This window comes from Alosa alosa, chromosome 15, assembly GCF_017589495.1.
Source record: "Alosa alosa isolate M-15738 ecotype Scorff River chromosome 15, AALO_Geno_1.1, whole genome shotgun sequence".
NCBI classification, from domain to species: domain Eukaryota; kingdom Metazoa; phylum Chordata; class Actinopteri; order Clupeiformes; family Clupeidae; genus Alosa; species Alosa alosa.
Genome location: NC_063203.1, coordinates 11,192,049 through 11,210,821, shown reverse-complemented (window position 1 = coordinate 11,210,821; position 18,773 = coordinate 11,192,049). Strand labels below are relative to the sequence as shown.

General features: G+C 41.2%; 1 protein-coding gene across 1 annotated transcript in view; it reads left to right on the top strand.

The window, feature by feature from the left end:
• The window catches only part of lrfn1 (leucine rich repeat and fibronectin type III domain containing 1), a 121,591-nt gene that overhangs the window by 71,883 nt on the left and 30,935 nt on the right, over window positions 1–18,773 (top strand). The window contains 1 exon segment of the mRNA XM_048264981.1: window positions 4,899–4,985. The gene's annotated coding sequence lies outside the window, so the exon portion shown is untranslated.

Genomic DNA, 18,773 nt, shown 5'->3' with positions numbered 1-18,773 from the left:
GACCCAGATTGTGTGGGCGGATAAAAAGGAAGGAACCAGGACTAGTCCTGTCTCTGTGTGTAAAGCTTCTCCGCAACCCATCACCACCCCCACCCTGCCAACCCTGCCCTGTGCGCCTCTCTGGTCTAGAGCAAAAAGAATCCCCCGTAATGACTGGAGTCTACACTGCCGGGGTCAGGGGAGTGGCATGGATTCTGGCGGGGTGCTGTTTGTCTGTTTGAAGTGTCGGCCCAGGCGAGGGATTGTGAGGGGATCTGACAAGGGGGACGGCTGACAGCTGAAGACCCGATAAGCAAAGGACTGGAGGGAGTCGGGAGTCGGATGATTCGCTCGTCCCAAGCCCACGTTGACTCCTTCCGTGTTGTGCATTAGGCATTGTAAGGCAGAGCTTGGTCACAAGAGGATGACATTGTCAGGATATTATTTTAAATCACAAAGTTGCTTACTGTACATCAAGACAACGTTCAGGGATTAGCATGATAACATTCTCTCGATGCACAGGAATGTATTTAAATTCCTTACTGGCTGAGGGTGCCGTGACATAATCTGAGCCTCTGACGTCAAAAGGGCTCATCTGGTTTGCAGCAACATCACCGTATGCTTTGTACTTGCGGAGATGGATAACAGCATTTATTATCGCATCGTAGTTTCTCTCTGTACAGATTCATAAGGAATGAGAATGAGCCACTGACGGACAGCTCCTGCTCTGTGAGGTTAATTGAATATAAGCAGATAGGAGGAATTGTCTTTTTTCCTGTCAAGCTTTGACTGTTACTGGTAAACAACCTTCTTCCTTTGACCATAGTCACAAAAGATGCCATTCAGTGACAGCTGTATCAAATTTGTGATAAAGTAATTTACTGGGAAACATAACATTTTGGATATTTTGTTGAAAATGGCTTATATGCATACTGATATATTTACACGGCACCACTTGAGGATGCGCTTACAAAAACAAAACAGACACAGGGATATGTAATTTGAAACTGGAGGTGCAACAGATAGAAGCATTCGCTTATTATTCGTATTACTGGGCATTATACTGTCTCTGACAGGTGGTTTCATGGATGGCTGGCACAAGGTGAAAATGCACCAACGTGACAGGGCTAACCAAGTGATTTGAATGGACTGTCAATTGAAGTTTTCGGTAACGATTTTCATAATAGATGAATGTGTGCATGCATCCAATGTATTACATCAGCAAGAAAGCAAATAAAAAACAGCAAATCAAATCAAAGGGTCTTGTTGTGTCCTGATTGGTTGTTGGAACTGTCAGTATCACTAATTGCGCTGAGAAAAGAGGTTCAGAGGAGATATTAAAGTAACAGGAGGAAGGAATTTCCCTTTTTGTCTAACAGACTTTTACATCTAGTGCAACAACAGGCATTCCAGGAATGCATGGGCAATGTCAGACTGCATTCTCCTTATTGTAAGTCAGTGCAGCATAATGTTAAGATAAAACTAGATGTACCGCAGAGGGGTACAAAATATGACCACCGCCCAGTCCAGCACATTTTTTCCAGAAAAATAAATCACGCTGAAAGGCCTATATGATTCTAACTGTCTAACTAAATTGCATTATCCACACTCAATTCTCACTGGTATCTGCTAGACAACAAGTACCAAAACATGATTAGTTCATAGATTTCACATGTAAAATGCATTTTATACAACCCCACCCCCATCTTCCCTGTTCATAATTCTGAGAAATTCTTGTGTGCTTGTGTGCGTGTACATGTTTATGTTTATGTGTGTGGGTGTGGGTGTGGGTGTGTGTGTTTGTGTGTGTGTGTGTGTGTGTGTGTGTGTGTGTGTGTGTGTGTGTGTGTGTGTGTGTGTGTGTGTGTGTGTGCTTGTGTGTGTGCCTGCGTATGTGCCTGTGTTTGTGCATGTGCATGCATGCGTACATATGTCTACTGTGTGAGTATGTGTCATACGTATGATTACTGTGAATGTATGTGTGTGCGTGTGTATCTGTTTATGCACATGTGTGCACATGGAAAGGGTTAAGATGACCCCTGGAGGCAAACATACGGAAAAAATTGGTCATCCTAGGCCCTACGGTTCTCAAGATATTCACAGAAAACTGTGTCTGCCCTACCCTCCTTTAAGAGGGTCCAGTCCAACAGGGGGGCTACAGATCAAAACGCAAAAAATGATGGTTCCATGCTATCCATGTGGGGTTACATGCCCACCAAGTTCCGTGTACCCCGGTCTTTCAGTGTCCCGGGAATCCTTGTTGGTGTATGGTCACTAAATGTACACATAAATTATTTTATTGTAAGGCCCCCCATGAACGAAAGTTCACAAAACTCGGCATGCATTCGGAGGGTGTCATAATGATCCTACTCTTTCAATTTCGTGCAGTTTTGACCATGTCAGCCAGAGATATTGTGATGAAAACACCTAATTTTTTGCTTTTTAATTTTTAACTAGGTGGTGCTATACATGAAATAAGTGGTAATGGGATGGGTTGACATGCCCCCTTAAGACCAACATACAAAAAAAAGTTGGACCTCCTAGGCCCTACGGTTCTCGAGATATTCACAGAAAACTGTCTCCGGCCACCTACAGGCCAGTTGGTGTATAGTAACATACTGTAAATTAATTTATTGTGTGGCCCACCATGAGCGGAATTCCACGAAACTTGGCATGCATTCAGAGGGTGTCAAAATGATCCTACACTTCCAATTTCGTGCAGTTTTGACTATGTTATGTTATGTTATGATTACAACACCTCATTTTTACTTTTTTGTGTTTAACTAGGTGGCGCTATACATGAAATGAGTGATTATAGAATGGGTTGACATGGTCCCTTGAGATCAAAATACAAAAAAAATGGTCCTCCTAAACTACGGTTCTCGAGATATTCACAGAAAACTGTGTCTGCCCTACCCTCCTTTCCGGGGGTCCAGTCCAGCGGGGGGGCTACAGATCAAAATGAAAAACGATGGTTCCATGCTATCCATGTGGGGTTACATGCCCACCAAGTTTTGTGTATCCCGGTCTTACAGTGTCCCGGGAATCCTTGATGGAAATTTGGACATGCAAAAAAGAAAAAAAAAATCTGCTTCGCTGCGATGTGCGCTTAGGAGAGTTTCAATTGCACGGGAGGGAGGGGGGAGGGAGTAGCGAGCTAGCTCTCTGTTTTGTTTGAACGTCAACAGAAGTGACATTACCCAACATCGCTTAGAGCACCTTTAAGTTAGCAGCTCATGTGCTGTATCCATAACGTTTACATTGTTTTGGTCACGACGCTGTAGATTCTGTTCATTACGCTGAACAGAAGTTATTCAATAGTGCAATTTATTTTCCTCCCTCTCAGTGTTTCAATGGAAATGGCCTCTTCAGTCTCTCTCTCTCTGTGTGTGTGTGTGTGTGTTTGTGTGTGTGTGTGTGTGTGTGTGTGTGTGTGTGTGTGTGTGTGTGTATGCTTAAAAGTCATTGGGCAAATTGGAGCCTTTTAGCTTTCAAGGCCCTTAACCCAAACAAAGCTGTCACAACCACTGTGTTTGATTTGGGTTACTTCTAGTCATATTTATCATCAGCACTATGGCTATGGGTCAAAATCTGTAAAAGAGTTTTACAATGTACAATACCTTGTCCATTTCCTGTTTCCTGCCCATGTTGTTTTAGCTCTCTGAAAAAAACAGTGGTTATTATACGGAAAAGGCCCAGAACTCTCTTGTTATTTCTGTAGTGCCATTAACTAGTAAGGTAAAAAAAAATGACAAACACTCTTGACACCTTTTAAGAAGAGAGAGGCAAAGTGGAAATAAAGCTATCCGAGAGGAGAGAGAGAGAGAGGGAGAGAGAGAGAGAGAAAGAAAGAGAGAGAGAGAGAAAAGCAATCCTTCCCTATAAATACTGCAGGCAGTGTACAGTGTCAGGATCGTTGTGGAGTGACACTCCCTTGAATCCCTCCCTGAATTACAAATTGATGTTCAACTCAGGAGACACACACATACACACACACAAGCTTTTGTGTGTGTGTGTGTGTGTGTGTGTGTGTGTGTCTATGTCAAGGGGGTTGAGGGCAGTGATGGTAGAACTTGAGCGAGGAGGCACATTGTGTTCATGCATGAGAGGCTGGCCCAGGCGAGCAGGCGGACGACGGAGCGTACGAGTATGGAGCGCTAATCTCCATGGTATTCCGTGCCTCTTCCCTGCCCCTGGAGTCTACACACATCCTGTATCACTTTCAGAATATTCTGATAGAGCGGCGGCTTGGGTCACATGACCTTGAATCGTGCAGACATTCTTCTGCCTTGAGCACACATAATTCATACCCATTCAGACTTTTCTACAACATTCTTAAGAACCAATGCATTTGCTAGCTGAAGATGAGTAAATACAATAGATTTACACATTAATAATGCTATTTATTTTGAAAAGTAAAAAAGAAACCTTTTTTCCATCCCATGCAAGACTCCAAGGTTCATATTCTAATATGTTTTTTATGGTAATATGGTTTTTATGATTCCACTTCACAGTTTCTCCAGAGTTTGTTACACTGAAACCATTAAACATTTACAGAGTATACAGACATATCATTCTTGTGGGTTGTTTAGGTCCAATATGTTTCAGTGTTGTAAGCTTATATAACCGATATTGTATTGTGTTCACAAACTCACACACAAACCACCCAGTGGACACCTGTGTTAGATAACTAAGAAACATTCCCACGAACTCCAAACGCGAGTGGGCACCGGACCAAACAGCGCTTAAAGATTATTTGTTCCTCTGAAAATTTTGTTTTCATCCCGTTTTCATCCACCAGTGGTGTAGTCGAGTCATTAGACCTCAAGTTTGACTCGAGTGAGACGTATGTGTTGTATGAGTAGCACATGACTTTGGCTTAGGTAAAACCCCACCTGTGTGTTTTGGTGTGTCTCTAGGTGTGTGTCCCCTCCATATCAGCGGGTGGCAGTGTGAGTGGGGATGTACATGTGAGATGAGCGACAACAGCCTGAGTTTGCACTCTGGTGAGTGACCTTTTAACTTTCTCTACTTCCTCTGTCTCTCTCCTCTCCTCACTCCTCACATCTCTCCAACTGCTATTTCATACTCTCTGTGTTTCTCTGTCTCGCTATCTCCATTTTCTGTACTCCTCTCCCCAGCTTTCTCTCATTTTGCTGTAATTGGCTCTCTGTTTTTATTTTTATTCAACACACACTTTCTATTCAAATTCCAGCCAAATCCAAAATAAGCTTTACTGACACGACTATAATGTTCTACAGTTTTGCCAACTTATTATGACCGCCGCTAGCGAAGCTAGCGAAGCGGTCATATAGGGATTGTCAAAGTTTTTTTTTTTTTTTTTTTTTTTTCCGTCATCTACTTCCTGAATTTTCGGTCAACGATACCCGGGACACCGAACCACCGGGGCACATGAAATTTGGTGGGTATGTAGCCCCACTAGACTTTTACGGAAAAATTTAGTTTTAGATCCCGGGGGCACTCCCCCACCCCCGTGCTGGGCCCCCGAACCGCAAAAAAAGCAGTTTTTCCTAAATAACTACCTGAACCGTGGCACTGAGGATGAAGAATCTTTTATGGTATGTTGGTCTCAAGGGCCCACATCAACCTGGCCCATAATCACTCATTTGTAATTTGCACCCCCCCGGTAAAAAATGAAAATGCAATATTATTCTGCTTTAATCGCCCCTATCTTCAGTTAAGATGTTCAGAACTGCACCAAATTGTATGTGTATGATTGACCTGGCATTCTCTGGGGGTATGCCAAGTTTCGTAGAATTTCATCCATGGGGGGTCTAAAAAAAATTAGGTTATGTGTACATTTAGTGACTGTACACTCATTGGCCTGTAGATGGCGGTGCACACATATACACATGCACACACACACAGGCACCCACATACTATCGGTATTAGAACGGCCGATACATAATTACAAATTCAGTAGGATTAAAAGAAAGCCAAAATATATATTCATCATCATCATCATGGCTGCATTTCCAGTATTGCCGATAAGTAGTCGTTTGTCCACTAGATGGCGCATCGTTGCAGTGAGACGTAATTTTGTTGGAAGTTAAAAGTGGGTTGGAAAAACAATGGACGCTTCCTACAAGGACTGTACCGCAGAGAACGGTCTAATAAGGATAGGACGATGTTCACATGAAATGTAATTCCCATTTCTTCTTGAAGCCGAAATAAATCTGAGGATGTTTATCGGACATGCTTGGTTTTTACTGCAGGTATGTTAATCTTATAATATCAATAAGGACCTAGGTAATGTTACCGTTAGCGTTAGTTGAGTGATGGAGGCCAATTGGATTGATTGCATTTGTAGAAAACTATAAATGCGGTTATACCAAGCAAATTGATAGCAGCACTGTAATTGTATCTTTCGACTGTCATTTGTTGCACGTGCTACAAAAATATTTCTGTGCAATGGACGATTTACCAACGTTACACCGGTCTGATACAGTTTTGCCTATACATGCGTGAGACTGAGAAGCCTGTTTATTTTGTTTTAAGTGTGTGTAGGGTGTGAGAGGGAAATCGATGTGCTTTGATTCCAGCTTGGTAGTTGTAGTCTGTGAAATTAAAAAGCACGTGTGTGTGAAGTATCCAAACAATGACACCTTCATTTCATTTTAGCTGCTTTAGCAACACACCTTAAGCTACTGTGTAGTGGGTCCCATTTAGAAGTGGCAACTTCATTCAAGGCTTTCCTTGACTTCGTGGAGCTCGTGAATTTTATTACAACTTTTGCCACGATATGGCAGTTTAAGTCCGCTTGATACTGTAAGGCGTAAGCCATTGGTTTCAAAGGAGATTTTATTTGTATCGCCAGCATAGCCTATTGACAATTTATGTTGTAAATAGGCCTACCTTATAAACCTACCTGTAACTTAGGAAGCTAACAGCTTTCTATTGGGATCTAGTTTGTTAGTTACAGTTTTGTCATAACTCCCTGATGCATTTTTGCATAGCCAGAGCGTGGATATCTCAATCGGAAAATTAAACAATATCGGGTGCCTATGGACTAGGCTGGGTGAACCCATCTGATCTGCCCGCTATTTATTTTTTGATTTCTTAAAGATTGAGCTTGGTCTGGTGAAAGCCAGACTAGCCATGGACCTCAGTTACACAATGCAAAGGAACATTAATCAGCCTATATTTGCAATTAACAATAACGGACAACAGCTCTTCAACTTTGGCCCGTTAAAATGTGTATGAACAGTCTAGCGACGCATTTCATCAAGGCCCATTTGGACATGTCAGTTATTTGCACCACTGGTTAGATGTAAAACAGCATTTCGTTTCAGACTACTGTTACTTAATTTGTGCATTAACAATAACGTTTCAGACTACTGTTACTTAATTTGTGCATTGACAATAAAGTATTACATGAACTAAAGATGACTAAAATCTTATGTAGAAGAAGAAACATTCACAAAAAATGTATCCATCCAAAAATGACCTTTGTTTTTGATAGCTGTTGAAAACGGCATGGAACTGACAGATGTTTTTGTTTATAAATAAATAAATAAATAAATAAATAAATAACATTATCCTGAAACCTTTTGCTTTTCCCAAATACAATGTAGGCTACAGGTGTAAGTGACCTTTCATCAATCCAGTTGCAATGGATGAACTGTGATGAACTGCCCTACTTGTAATTGTTTAGAGATTTTAAAGGTTTTATAACAATGCTACATCTTCTTTGGCTATTCTACAATCTATTCACCTTTTCAGCACCAGTAGGCTACTTTCTGTGCAGCCGCACACACACACTCAGGCATGCCAAACAAGCACAAAAGTTTTAAGAGTGGGGGGTGGAGTAAAATATGGAGACAAATTGAAGTGTGATTTATTTTCGCGGAACAGATGTACAGGACTGAGCGGCGGTCATATTTTGTACCGCTATGCGGTACATCTAGTTTTGACTGGGGATTGACTGTATCCTCAAGACCCTTCAGAAGGAGGAGGAAAAATAATCAAGGAAGCAGCATATTAACTACAGAAAACACACATACACATGTACACATATACATCATGCAAATGTATGGTCATGTCACATGTTGTGGAGTGAAGATGTGGCATGCCTCATTTTTTCCAATGAGGTATGAAATGCAGTCCTCACTGCATAGACAAGTGCTATTTCAAGAAAAAATCCTTGTATATGGCTCTAAAGGGATTTCTTAGTAAAAGTTGAAAACAGGACTTTTTATTATAATTAACATATGCTGAATTAAACTAGCCCTGTTCCTAAGCAGAATTTTGAGTTGATGACCATCTAATTAGCATAAACAAAATGGCTGCCAAAATTACAGTTTGTGCACTTTCTTTAGGCGGGCATCATTATATCATGTAAATAAATTAATATTGTTCACATGTGTGCATGTCAGAAATCTCCATTGGGCAATAAATCAAAAGTTAAGGCCATGAAAAAAAAAAAAATGAAAAAAAAAAAAAAAAAAACCTAATATTATGCAAATTAGACTAATTATCACTAGCCTCGTAAACCTCTTGTATACAGTATAATACAATATAATATTTCTGGTGAACACTGACCTGTTATTTTGTGTATTTGAGTATGTCCATGTAAGAACATCAACATCTTGCTGGTGGCAACAAAAGGCCTATATCTTAAACCATCCTCCTATTACAGAGTGCTTATGTCCATGTAAACAAGTTTAAGGACTGAAATTTCACCAAACTAAATTTTATTTTGGTTTATTTATGCAGAAGATATTCCCAGAAAGATTTAAAGGTTGTAAATATTAAGAATGGAGACAAATTAAAAAAACAAACATTAGCTTTGAACAGATAAAGGAAATAATAACAGTAAACTTGGCCTAAAAAATACCTTGTTAAGTTGGACATAATATTAGCTGAATAATAACTAAAACATAAACTGCATGGCATATAAAAGTGAATATTATTTAAACAATGGTACAACAAGATTCTCCAATATGATCACAACAACAAAGAGCTCTGCTAGGCCCTGGGCAGCATGCAGACACCCACCCTCTCACCACTCTCTTCACCCCAAGCCTAACACTGACTCCAACATAGGCCCAGGCTGTCTTCTGACCCCAAGGCTGTGCTGTAGAGCTCTGCTAGGCCCTGGGCAACATGCATACACCCACCCTCTCCACTGTCCACACCATAAGCATGACCATGACTCCAACATAGGCCCAGGCTGTCTTCTACCCTCAGGCCGGTCCTGTAGAGCTCTGCTAGGCCCTGGGCAGCATGCAGACACCCACCCTAACCACTGTCCCCACCCTATCCCTCACATTTACTCCAGCATAGGTGCTGCCCTGCAGAGCTGCCCAGGTTTCCTGCAAATACCCACCCACACCTCAGACCTAACCCTAGGGCTTGGAGGGAGCCACAGCCCCCTGCCTAACCCTAGGGCTGCCCTGGAGAGCTGGCCCAGTCATAGGCACCAGCCTGCTGCCAGTGGTGTCTAATTCTGATTAACTAATTCAAACTCAGAAGGATTTTGTCAAAGCAAAAGAATACTGAAGAAATGTAGCTTTAATGCATTCCAGAGCATGGGTTCGCAAAGCAAGCTGGCTCTACCATCTTGGTCTTAGGCTTTATAGCCTGTCTTCACATGGTGTCATTTGTTTTTCTCACTCAGAATAGACAGAATATCCTCTATCTCCTTCTCCATAGTTGGTAATACATAGTTGCTTAGTTCTTCCATCTATCTGCTTCTTTTTGACCTCTAACCTTTCTGACCATACATTCCTTATGGCTTGCTCATCTCTCTTGGTGCCAAGCCTTATTTGTGTGGCTAATATTAGTCCTGTGCCATCCCCAGGACCTGTGACCAGCCTGCCCCAGTCACAGGCAAGATGGACTGAAAGGATCTAGTCATATTCTGAGGTTGCCAATATTCGATCAGTCATGTTCATTGTTGAGACCATGGAAAGTCTAACCTTTGAGTTCACTTCTTGGCAGAACATGCAGGCATTCCAGTTCATGGTCACAACAGAACTCATTGTTGTGACCATGAACTGGAATGCCAGCATGTTTAATTCTGATGAAAAATATGATGTGTGGAAATAACTACAGAGAGTAATAGAAATAGAAAGTAGAATAAAAAACCTCTCGGATAACTTCGAACTCAATTCACACACTTTGATCCAAAGACAATAGTATGCATGTGACTCCAAACAAATGACTCTCACATTTTAGATATTCTGTTTGTACATTTGAAATATAAGGATAAAAACAGATATTTTTATGACTACAATTCGGAATAATGCAATTATCATTGTCACATACAATTATCTTAATTCCCAAAAATAAATAAACATATTATACTCGTTAATTTAAAACTTGACAATGGTGTTAGAGCCATGTACAGACCTGTGTGCAGTTGTAGGTGAAGAGGGAGTAAAGGAGAGGACTCCGCTTACGCTGATGTTCAGGGTGAGGGTTGAGTCGGTGAGGTTATCTAACTTAACAGGCTACGGTCTGTTGGTTAGGAAGTCCAGAATCCAGTTACAGAGGGAGCTATTGATGCCTAGTTCACTGAGTTTGGTGATCATTTTGGAGGGGATAATGATGTTGAATGCTGAACTGAAGTCAATGAACAGCATTCTCATAGGTGTTGCTATTGTCAAGGTGGGACAGGGCAGAGTGAAGTGCTGTAGAGATGACATCCTCTGTGCTACTGTTCTGACGGAAGGTGAATTGGAAGGGTTTCAGTGAGAGTGGTAAGCAGGTCTTAAGGTGGGCCAGGATTGGCCTCTTGAAGCACTAGTTATTATATAGTTATTTATCTAGTAATTCACAGGACATTCAATAATTTTACTAACACAATGGTTATGAAGAATTATGTATATGTAACTGATTCATGCCGAAACTACATACATTACTAACATAATTCGCTTCCAATACCCCAGTGTAGAGGACTAATTTAGCTCGTAGATAACACACAACCTTACCATAACCTCCAATGTAAAAGCGTTACTAACTAGCTAACTGTGAAACTTCAGTATAACCAAAGATCCTTGATTGCTCCGCTTTAACCCACTCTGGTATAACATAGCCAATTATCTCATCTTAGTTGTAGGGAATACGTTTGTATTTCAAGTGATAGAATTAAGGTATGACTTATGTTTGAAGATGTTATAACATGTAAAGTGAAGTTTGCCAAACCCACAGGCAGCTTGATTGTGACTTTGTTTGTGACACTCCTGTTAGTTAAATGGAAAGAACTAAAAATAGAAGTGTAATGGTCGCCTAACGTTGATGTAGCCCATATAATAGGTTTCTAAATGGTTTGTTTTCTCCGAAATAGGGACGGGGACATAGCAAATTCAAAGATCATGTTTGTGTAACATAATCTCTCAGCCACGCCCTCTGTTTGCTTGTTGTTTGGTGGCTCTCCAAAGAGAGCTTATCTGTGCCAGTCTACTTCAAAATTGAGGTTTTAAAAAGCACCATGAATTGCTGAAGAATGTGGACATTGGTGAACTCACAGAGGAAACTATCAAATCTTCAGAAACATTTGTTTGTAGAATTTACAATGTGCACAGAACAGACTTAGTCAATTTGGTCATATAGGGGAATGATGGAACTTCTAATGAGACAAAATTCAGACCACATGGATTGGTGTGTACAATTTAGGATTATAAATTAACAATTTGAAACAATTTCAACAATTTCATCACTACACATCTTTCTTGACCCTCAAAACATAAGTCTCATTCGTCAAATATGCTCAGTCATAAAGTTTCAGCAATTTGTTTCTTCAAAGTTTTTTTCAGGTAATTAACATAGGCATAATGATGATTTTTTTCACAGCCTGTATCCTTGATTTATTGGCCAAGGGAGATTTATAAGATGCACACATGTGAACACAATGAATTTATTTACATGTTATAATGAATAAAGAAAGAAAGAAAGAGCTCAAACTCGTCATTTCAACAACCATTTTGTTTATGCTAATTAGATGGTCAAAACCTCAAAATTCAGCTTGGGAACAGGGGATGGATTCAGCACACCTTAATTATGATCAAAAAATCCTGTTCCCAACTTTTACTAAGGAATGCCTAGCAGGCTTGCAGAACCTCAGGGAGGACCTTGGCATTGTTTTTTTTAAATAGTTTCTACTCATGGCCTCATATTTTGTACACTGTGTCAAGAAGTGCAGCTCTGTCTCTCCCTTGCTCTCAGTGGAGTCACAGTCAGGCCCAATCTCTCTCCTTCTCTCTAACATGTTCTTTCCACTCTCTCTCTCTCCTCTCTAGCCTCTGTATTCTCTCTCTCTTTCTCTCTACCCATCCCTGGTTCACTTCAACTGCCTCTCCAGAGTCTTCCAGTCCTTCTCTTTAACCCACAGTCCCTAGTGTCTCTCTCTCTCTCTCTCTCTGTAAACCTTCATTCCTATTCTCTCTATCCCTCGCTGTTCCTTCAGCTCTCCTCTTCCATCTCTCTCTCTTTCTTGCTGTCTCTTTAACTCCCTCCCTCACTACTTTCTCCGTTTCTCTCTCCTCCCCTTCCTGTCTCTACCTCTTTATCTCCTTGTCATTTTCTCCCTATTCTATCTTTCTCTCTGCCTGTCTCTCCAAATCTTTCACTCCCTTTCCCTCTATGTTCCCTCTCTCTTTCTCTCTCTCTCTCTGTCTCTCTCACTCTTTCTTTGAAATCCACCCCTCACTCCCTCCTTTTATCTAACTTATTCTGTCATCGCCTCTCTTTCTCTCTCTCCCTCTCCCTCTCTTTCTCTCTCCTCTGGCCCTCCGTTTCTGCACATCTCTGTACATTTCTCTAAGCGAGTGCAGATCAGATGTGAGCGATAGCGTCTGCTGCTTTGTCGTCCAGAGGGACAGGCTCGGCCGTCCCGGTGGGATGGAGCGCGGCTGCATCTGCTGCTGCCATAACGACACGGTGTCAGAGCCGCGGCCAGAGGAGAGAGAGGAACGGCTAATCTTGCTCTTGTGTTTTGAGTCTGCGGATCAGCACCAGGCCAGAACCAGATCTGGCCCAAAGCAGTTACAGCTGCTCAAGTACCAGCGGTTGGCTGCTAGTTGACAAGAGCCTTGATTTTTTACAAATTACAATCGTGAGAAATATTTGCTCGGCAATCTAATTTGTCTGGAAAAGACCTAGTCAAACTGAGCAATATTAGTGGAGAAAATCCGGAATGTGCTAATCACAGGCTCTTCAGACCTTTCTGCGAAAGTGGTAATGGCAGTTCCTCTGCATTACTGTGGCGGTTTGGTTTCTGTTGCCTGGCTGTGGTGGCAAACCCTGCCTGGCACCTCCCACTCCCTCTTCAGGATGCTGCCCATCTCTTTACAAGGACGACGGAGCAATGCTAATTAGTCAGCCGGTGGGTGACAGTTTGCTAGCGGCTCTGCCCTTTTCTCTCCTCCTCTCTCCCGTCTCTCTCTCCCTCCCTCCCTCCCCCTCTCTCTCTCCTCCTCACTCCTTCTCTCCTCTCCCTGTATCTAGCCTGGTCTCTTCTCCTCCCTCTGTAGCCTACTCTATGGCTCCCTGTAGAATTTCACATCTATCGTGTCCCTCACGATTTCACAACATGGCACATGGGCTCGTGAAGAGAGTCCTTCGTATCTCAGGAAACAGGGAGCTCTTTGTCTTTGGTTGTGCCCCTTTCTGACACACCACGATATTTCAGGCAGCATTGAAATCAATTAAAAAAAAGGAAGAAAACGCTGCCAAGCATCTGAGGATGCAGTGTGTTTGTCTTTCCTGTGTGCTGGCATGTTTTTTATGCTTTGCACGTTTTTTTTTTTTATGCATTTCTACTGAAATAGCCACCAGACAAGTCAAAGCATACTGTCTGTGATGCCTGTTCAGCTGTTCGGTGAGCGCCCCCAGAAAAGGGATATTTCCAAGGCTGTGCATCTGTCATGCTGTGGTCCTTTCATTCTCACCAGCTCTGTATCCTCCCGACTCTTTGGTAAGAGCGTGAGGTATCCAGTGTTGCTAGGCAGAGCCCTTTAGTATGCAAGAGAGTGTGAATGCAGAAAGAGCTTGGATTGATGTGATGCTTAAAAGCTTTCTTGTTTCATCGCCAAGCCTTTCTGAAACAGCTACTCTGTTTAACCAGATCACTGTAACATGCTGGCTTATTTTATCAAAATATTTATTTTTTTCCTCCAATTCCTATGAAAAGTTATTTTTTTCTTTTACAGTTTTTCTCAGTCGCTTTGGTGCTTTTCTCACATCACTATTAACATTTGCACAGCAGTTAGTGCAATTCTCAAAACAATTAGGGCAAACTGCAAAACCTAGTGGATGACCTGCAAAAGCACGTCACTTGCTCAAAATGGATAGTACATTCCTCAAAAGCAGGTATTCATGTCAATGAAACTGTCAGTGTCATCAAAATGAGAAGTCTTGACACCATCGTTTATGAACAAGATAGTCAAATGGCTTTATCATGTTTTCATTATGACAGTTCTCTCAGTGTTTTCCAATGCAAAAAAAGGTCAGAACTCGGTGACACTACCTGAACATGCTCAAGACAGCACTATACAGTACTTGTAAAGCCATTTGAAAACTACAGTAAAGTTACACATTGCTGTAGTTAGGTGAGTAAGTGAGTACAAGACACTGAATACATACATTTTTACTGTATGCTCTTTGCAATTCTACAGCATTGTGACAGAATTTGATAACTAGTTCAACAATTTTGTATGTAATGACTCAAGCAATGAAATGAACACTATTATTTTTTTTGGGAATGACTATTCAGCATTCATAAGTATAGTTCATTTTGACTGACATGACATAAGCAAATGATAATGTTAAAAAACAGCAGAGAATTGTATGAAAGCAACTGATACATGTCCAAAAGTATTTGCAATTTGTTCATAGGAAGGAGAAATTGCTACTATGATGTGCACAAATGACTAAATGTTGTGGAGGTTGAACTAATAGTTATGAGAATTTTCATTCTGATCTGAAAAAAGCACCAAAGTGACTGAGAAAAACTGTAATTATAGTAATCAGTGACTGTGGTTCTGTCTCTAACCTAAAATTGACTGTGTTTTAGGTCTGTAGATAGACAGGTGACAGATTAATCCTGAAATGTCAAGAATACTAAACAGGGTAGAGAATACTAAACAATGATGGATGCCAATGATGGAGGTCTCATAGATTGCAGCAGAGTAAACCCAACTTAGTCACTGGTGCTGTGCTTGTTTTGATCTCTGAGTGAAGTTTATATTTGCAAACCTGCATGACTGAATTACCACAGGCTTTGATGAAATCATTTTTTTTAATTCCGCGCAAATGTTTTAACATGTGATGTGTAATCCCCGTTCAAATCATCAGTCTAAACCCATTGACTTTGATCAAATTACATTTTTGTTGAAGGGAAATGACTTTGAGTAAGAGCAGCACTAACAGCATATCAGAGCATAATCGACCATTTGGTACACCATTTCATGTCAAATTAGCACCACTGAGTTACTAACTAGTACCGGTATACTGTATAACTGTACAGTGTCGCGATCAGATAAACCCTGTCCAGAACTGACCTCTTCAGCTACAAACACCTTGCCAGAAAGCGACTTAATCTGCTGTAAAATGGATCAATTTGGTTTAGAGCGGTCAGGCTGAGTGACTTTAGTCCCTTGGATGGTTCAGCAGATCATCGGATGTTTCAGGTGACAGCAGGGCCTCCTCTCAGCACTGCTGCCGCTGCCTCCCTGCTTATCTCCACAGCTCCAGCAGGCGGGGATGCCATGGAAGATTTGTGTGTTGTGAGGCCTCCCAAGTTTCATCTCAGTCCAGTCGACATCCCTTCGGACATTACCCTGTGGTCCACTCAGCAGAAGAAAATCCTTCACGGGGGAAGTGGTGGGATGAAATAAAGAAATAAAGAAATGGACGCTTCTTTCAGTAGGACAGCTTGATGCGTTGGATTGAGGGATAGCTGGAGTGGGCTTGACTTCTCTGGGCTTGACTTCATCCTCGTGCTCGTGTCTGTTGTGGAGTTTATGACAAACAACATGGCACAAAGCCGTTTATAATGACTACACACCGAGAAGAACCACCAGAGGGGAATGACATGTAGACCCTGCTCCTCAGACAGAGGAGGTTTTTTTCACCAAGAATTTATGCTTTCTTTTACTTGCGTTTATTTGCATGCAGTAATACATGTAGAAAATAACAACTAATGATGAGCTAACATCAGGAAAAATGGTCAGCCATTGCCAGTGTTGCTTTAATTTTGTCGGTGGGTCGTGTGGGTCACACTTGCCGCTACATTGTCTTCATGTTTGTGTACTCTGTGACCCAGCAACATGAATCAGCCCCATTTCACCGTCTGGTGAATGGGAGAAAATAATTTCCTCCATTGTGACGAACGCTGGGTAGGCATCTCATGCAAAGTAGCTCCACACAACAAGGTTGTTAGAAATCCATCGCCATAGTTACTAACCCTTTAATGAGAGGGAGGATCTTCATTTCCTGTTTGTGGGTATCGCTTGGCGGAAACAAGGGAAAGCGAGTGTGTGTGACTCATGTTGGCTTGCAGCACCCTGCAGACAGTGAGCAGAGAGGGGGTGCATGAGCTCAGATGTGCACTGCTGGAGGTTGGCTGGACACAGAAGTGTGTGTGCAGTGATGCGGCCATGTGAAAAAGTGGGTAAACTTGGCGGTGATGATGGGGTTGGAAAATGTGTGTGTTTATGTGCCTATGTGGGTTTGTGTCCATGTGTGTGTTTGTGTGTGTGTGTGTGTGTGTGTGTGTGTGTGTGTGTGTGTGTGTGTGTGTGCGTGCGTGCATGTGTTCATCCTGTCACTCTTGGCAGTAGGTGTTGCATAGCACTGGCTCTGGGGCTGTGAAAGCCTTTCAAGTCAGATTGTGGGGGGACAAGAGTTGCCAGGAGAAAGGACAAGTGCAGGGATGGTTGAGACAATTGTTTGGGGGAGATGATTCGCCATGCGCTTAGCAATGTGAAATGTAGCCATAGCCTGAACTCTACTTAAAAATTGGTTGAGTTTGGTGGAGCTTTTTGATTGAAGGGACCCTAAACTAACGTGAAGCAGCAAATGCAGTAGTTAACAACAACAAAGCAAAAACTCTTTTTTTATGGCTTGTTCACACAAGCAAATACTGCTATGAAAAAAGTGAATTAAGAAATAATAGATAAAACACTTCAGTTATTAGTAAGTTAACAAAACAGTCGAATCTTGTGGTTTATCTTTGAATATGTTCCTGTTATGGTCATGTTAATGGTGGCAATGCATGCTGCAAAATGTGACCACTGCATGGTAAATCCAGACAAGTAGTTTTTACTGTAAACTGTTTATGGTCGTCTAAGTTATTTTATGCCACAATGTGCAGCAGTTTGCATAAATGTGCCTGCTTGCTTGAAGTTTTTAGAATGAGTGCCAGTTGCTTTGGGATTTAAAAAAGAACATATTTGTTGAGGCATATAGAGCAAGCCAAGCCTACACACCACAGGAAGACTATTGGGGAATACGTTTTGCTGAAACAATATTAAATGGTGGGATTTTACAGTAGCCAATTCTTTGGTGAATGGCAAAATTATAATCACATGAATTAATAACTAAAAAATGTAATTTCGAGGAAATTACCAGTGCATGAAAATATAAACATACTGTATATTAACATAAAATGCCAAACAAACTTTTATTTGGAAACAGTTGGCAGGAGTCATAGTTGATAACAACTGACAGTTGAAATGGCTGAACAGTTAAATAGTTGAGTAGTTTAAATAGTTAAATTATTTAATAGTGAATTATTGTGGTGAGGACATGTATTTTGAAACAGTTGTGGGCAGAGGAAATAGTAGTCTTAAGAGAGCCAGATTGTATGCTTAAAGCCTGAGACAGAGTATATAGTTTAAAAGTTGAATGTAGATAGTGTAATGGATGTTGATAGACAGAAAGTTGAATGGATGTTGATAGGCAGATTGTTTAATGGATGTTGATGTATAGTTTAATGGGTGGATGAGTGAATGGTTTGAAGAGGATGAATGGATAAAAAGTTGGATGGAATGTGCCTTATATCCTTGTAGAATGGAGAGACACAGAGAGAGTTGGCCTAGTTAAGCAGAAAGCAGTTGATACAGGTGCAATCAGTTTAATTGGCCCTTTGATGGGTCCTAGTAGTGAGCAGCTGGAAGTTGATACAGGTAAGTTAATTAGTCCATTGTGATGTCATAGTGCTAATACAAAGTCTATGGGGAAAAATAAGCTTGTTTTTTATTAATATCTCAAAAAGTATAAAGTTTACAAAAGTGAAAAATACATTCCCCACGTGTCCTTTTCAAGACCTACGTTACAAAGTTTGAACGAAGAAGGTGGGAAGAATAATAATAAGAAGAAGAAGAAGAAGACGACTTCGGATAACAGAACAGTGCATTTTCATGCACTGTAATAACATTATAATCCACCTTTAAGTATCCCTAGGCTAGCAGGTGTTCCTTACCCAGAGGAAAAGAGAAAGGGCTGAAAGAGATGCAAATCTATGCACTACTGTTGTGTGACAGCTCCCAGTAGATTTGTTGATTACCAAACGCAAATTAATGAAGATAACATAAAATTAATTGAAACTTCATTTGCAAGCCAGAGCATTTTTTCTGGAAGTGGGGGAGGCCAATATTGCTAACTCATAAACATCAAAAAGTGCGGTTGGAAAACATAAAAAATGGTTTCCTCCTACAGTCCCATTACTGAAATTAGGCTTTTTGTTAGTTACAGCAGCGTGGCACAGATCAGTCTAATCACCCCTCTCTGCTTGCGGACATTTAGTTTGTTTTTCAAATCACAGCTTT